The 4,905-nt window shown below is 45.9% G+C and overlaps 1 long non-coding RNA gene across 1 annotated transcript in view; it reads right to left on the bottom strand.

The window, feature by feature from the left end:
* The window catches only part of LOC102499070 (uncharacterized), a 27,196-nt gene that overhangs the window by 19,321 nt on the left and 2,970 nt on the right, over positions 1 to 4,905 (bottom strand). The window contains exon 3 of the long non-coding RNA XR_337699.1: positions 771 to 888. This is a non-coding gene — a long non-coding RNA (uncharacterized LOC102499070). The remainder of the gene's footprint in view (positions 1 to 770; positions 889 to 4,905) is intronic.

Genomic DNA, 4,905 nt, shown 5'->3' on the forward strand with positions numbered 1-4,905 from the left:
GTCTGGGACGCGACCGGGGGTCTAGACTACGTGGGAGTCCAGCGACATAGCCATTACGCTAACTGCTGGTCCCCAGAGTAAGTTTTCAAGCTACCCTTGAATGAAAAATAGTATTTTATTTCCAAAATAAATTTGACTAATGAGAATGATGCCATTTTTCTCATATGACTCGTAGACTGGACCAATGGAAATCTTAAAAATATTTGAGGAAATATAGCAATACCTGAGTAAGACTCTAGCCCCTTCAAGTACTCACTGCAGGGACGCTGTGTAGAGGATGGTTGAAGAAATGTGAATTCTTGAGTAACATAGTTGCAGGTATAAATAGATGTTTAATATTTATTTTTATTTATTTATTTATTTTAGAGTGATTTTTGCTATAGGCATGTGTGCTTGCTAGAGGGACAGAGACAGAGAGAGAGAAAGTGAGAAATCACCCTCTTGGGGGGGGGGGGGATGGCCACGCCACAATCCCTTCTCCTCCATTCTTCTCGCGGGATTTTGGGCACGCACACATGCGCTTGGCATGAGTTTCAAGCCACCAGGTCTAGGACTTGAACCCTGGTTGACTATGTGGGAGTCCAGCTATTAATCATTGTGCCATCTGCTGACCCCTAGTATTATTTTTAAGTGAACAAACTTGGCTGAACACTAGACCCCTCAATGTGGGTATCAAGGATTTCTGAGTGTGCAGGTAAAAGCAGTAGCCTCTGATGCATTTCTTGAAAATGATTTTGTTGTTATGAAATTTCTAAACATTAATTTCTTACCGAAAAGTTCTAGAACAAATGTAAGCACTCAGAGATGAGCTGGTAAAGACGCTTCGGTGAACAGCAAGGCATAGACGTTTTCTCCATGCTTATCCAGGAGGAGTATCCAAGCACCTTCCTGGGGAGGGAGAGAACCAGATGAAGAGACAGTCACACTTTCTGACGGTGAAGAGGACAGTGTTTCGTGCTCCATTATTACTGGCCAAGGATGCGCACACCGAAATGTACAGAGCGCCCTGCGCTTCGCTCTTACTCCCACAGCAGGTACCCGACCCATGAGCAATTCTCGCGGCGCCACCTTAGAAAGGAATCAGACCCCTGGAAGGGGAATCCATCAACATTCCCATTGGGTTCCATGACGAGAAGTCTGAAATTGCGCTACGCTGAGTAATTTACAAAATTCTCTTTTCAAGGCTGTATTACATGATTTGTTGTATGTTTTTACTATGTCCTTTGCAACCTTTGAGCCTTCTTGCCATTTCTTATCTTCAGACATCTGCTGTGAGTGTCTAGAGGCAATTGCCCTTCCTCCGTGTATTTATTTTGTCAGTAATTTTCATCTTGAATATTCCTAGGTGTTTTACGAAGATATTCTGAGTTTGTTAACTGTTTTAAAGCTGTACCTTCTCTCCACTGGTGACAGTGAGGGAAAAAATTAGAACGTGACCGTTTCCCAAATGCACAGCAACAAAAGTCTGCATAACGAAACTCAGCCCCTCTGTCTGCGAGAATATTACTTAATGCATGCTGTCTGAGTCGACTATAGTTCTTTCTCTCACCAGACACCCCATGCTTGAAAAAAGTGCTTGATTAGTGTTTCAGTAGAGCACGCGATCTGTTCCACTGTTTGCTGGCGTGGAGCCGCCTCTCGGACATGGGAGGGCTTGTTTCTAGGATGTTCTCGTCCCTGCCTCCTGTGCTCCTCTATGGTGATGCCACATCCCTTCTCCATTTCCCTCTTCTGTGCACACATACCCAGCATGTTTTCCTAGCTGCTGGGTCTGGGGCTCAAAAGGCTCAGTCAGCCACGAGGGACCCAGCCACCCCCACCTCCACATCACCTTCTGGCCCCTGGATGGCACATTTATGTCTTAAATAGCCCTCCCTGTCAGGCTTGAAAACCCTGCACACCGCACGGGTCTGAGTGACTAGTGAAACCAAGTGTGAATGCTGGGCAGCGTTGCTCACCTGCAGCCGTCAGCCCGAGCTGCAGCACCTGGTAGGCAGCAGCAGGGGGCGACTTGCGTGGACTCTCCCCAGCCCTATGGAAGGAGACCGAGGAGACGCTGCAGGGAGGAGAACTAGGAGGAAACAAGATTTTACAAGAAGAGAGGAAAAGAAGGGTCTGGGAAGCTGGTGGGTAGGAGGGGCTGAGAAAGGAGGGGCTGAGGCGGCTGCCGGTGGTGGGGGTCAGCGCTGAAGCAGGTGGTCACATTATGACGGCAGCATTTCATTTCTAAGCAACAACTGCCCCCCCCCGAAACTATTCTAGAAAGAGTCATTGTTCTCCTGGAAATATTCTCAGTGAATGGATTATTTGGGGAGAACGCTGTGTATAAGAAATACCGTGAGGGGCCAGCAGATGGCATAGTTGTTATGTCACCGGACTCCCATGTAGTTGACTGCAGTTTGAGTCCTGGACCTGGCACCCTAAAATTCATGCCAGGCACATATGCAGGCATGCCCAACATCCTGAGAGGAGAATGAGGACAAGGGATTGGGGTGTGGCTGTCCCCCCTGGGTGGGGGGTGATTTCTCACTTTCTCTCTCTCTCTCTGTCTCTCTGGTGAGTGCATGTACCCTATAGCAAAAAAAAAAAAAAATCTCTCTAAGAAAAAAGAAAAGAAAAAGCAAATACTATGGAATATTACTTAGTCATAAGAAACAATGAGACCCTATTGCTTGACTCAAAGTGGATGCAGATGGACTTAGTATTTAGTGAAGTGAATCACACTGTATATGCCCACTCAAGATGCACCAAATGTCTGTGGCAGAAATGGAAAGGTCGGAAGATATGATAGTAGAGAGGGTTTGTGTGGACACCAGAGAGAGTACAGGAGGGGACTGGGTGGAAGAGGGTGGGCGTGAGGGACAATGGGACAAAACATTTTATAGACAAAAGAATGTAAAGTTCTCTATTTAAAAAAAAAAATCCTAAATTTTCTTTTTGTGAAAATAAAAGTGAAAAATTACAAATTTACAAAGCAGCTATAATCATAGAGGAATCTAATTTGATCATCTTCATAAAATATGCTTACGAAAAAGGTCTATAACAAAATAAATCAAAATACTAACAGTGGGGAATAAAGAAGTACTCCCATTTAATAAAGAAGGTATTCAGGAATATTCAAAAACTAAGTAGGAGAATTAAGATTTTTGTAAGGCTTGGAATCAATGGTTCAGGGTGGGAGGGTGAGCAAAATCAATTACATTTAAATTTCCAAAGACTGGAAGGCTTCAGTGGACACCTGACCTACGCAAACACTTTGTTACCCAGAGGGCTCTGCCCTCGTGACCAAGCAGCAACTTCCAGGTGAGGTTTCTTTTCTACCTACTAATACTATTTTAATTGACAGATGGTGCGCATGCTTGCCAGAACGACAGAGGGAGAGAGAAAAAGCATACCCCAATGGGACCTAGTCGCGCCATGGTTCTGTCTCCATTTCTCCATCCTGTGGAGATTTTGGACACGTGTGTGCATGTGTCCCTGTGCTTTTCGAGCTGCCAGAGTGGGATTTGAACCACAGCTGGCCGTGCTGGTTCCAGATCTCCTAACCATTAAGCTGTAGGGCCAGCCCGGCAGAGTTTCAAGTGCCATTTTCTTTAGTTAAAATGGACCCCAGGCAGGGCTAGTAGGTGGCATGGCGGTTAGGATGCTGGATTCCCAAATGTCCTACCACAGTTCGAGTCCCAGACCTGATGGCTTGCTTTCTCACTTTCCCTCTCTCGGGTCAGATTTTTAAAAATAATAATAATGATAAAATTAAATAAATCATTATTTTTTAAAATAATAAAATCGGCCCCGAGCTTGATGTTTGAAGGAATATCGAGGGCCTTGGAACATCATGGTCTCAGCCTGTCATTGGCTATGACGTGAACTTTAGCGGTCATTTACGCAAGGAGCAGGACACAGCAGTAACTGCGGGCGAGCACCCACCCAGTAGCTATTGTTTCAGGAAGTCTTAGTTTCCTTTGTGTATCTGTGTATGTGTGCACGTGTGTCTACAAATGTACGTGTGTACATGCAGGTAGATGTGAGTCTTTGGGGGAGCAAACTGTCGAATGTCAAAAGTCAGTATTTGGCTGATGTAGAAGACAAAGTTTAATATCACTGTCAAAAAAGAAATTTCTAGTATGGAAGAATAACCTGTATTTTAAACTCTATTATTCTCACAAACAGTTTAACAGCCACATTGTCAAGGCTGGGCTTCAGGGTGCATGAAGAAGAACAGTTGCTTATCGTCAGCAGCAAGGCTGCTCCTGACCTGAATTCAGTACACTGAGTTTGCAACACCAGGAAGGTTCAACCTCAGTGGAGGTTAATGAGGACAAGATATTGTTAGGAGCCGCCACGTTTTCTGAGACTTCCTGTGTTTGCTTTTGGGACATCCATTACGTTGCTCATGTGGGTTTATTTATGTTGTCTGTATACTTTAACCAACTGAGAGAGTGTACCGGGTCCAGGGCTCAAGGACAACCCAACCTCTGGAGCACAGACTAGTGACACTCAAAGCCGGCCACACCTTGGGGTAAGGGGTCTAGCCCTACCCCCTGTGCAGTCACGGGCAGCTGGCTAGTCCCTGGGGTCAGGGAGGGGTGGGCCTGGTGTGGTTGGGAGTGACTTTACAGGTGGGGAACTCCTGTGTGGCCAAGTGCAATTCTCCCAGGAAGCAGGTCCAGAGGATGTCTGCAATTCCCTCACGCGCTCGGTGGAACAGGTGCAGCACCAGGTACAGGGCACCAAGGCCGGGCACCACCGGAGCCTTTGTGCCATCCCTCTGCCTTTGGTCCAACTTCACGCACTGTGCTGAGTCCTCCCTCCTCCTGGTTTTCTTGTACCAGCTCTACCTATTCTTTCTTTCTTATTTTTTTTTTTTTTTTTTTTTTTTTCTTTCAGGCGCGGGGGCACACCAGA

Source organism: Tupaia chinensis, unplaced genomic scaffold, assembly GCF_000334495.1.
Source record: "Tupaia chinensis unplaced genomic scaffold, TupChi_1.0 Scaffold149090_1, whole genome shotgun sequence".
NCBI classification, from domain to species: Eukaryota; Metazoa; Chordata; class Mammalia; order Scandentia; family Tupaiidae; genus Tupaia; species Tupaia belangeri.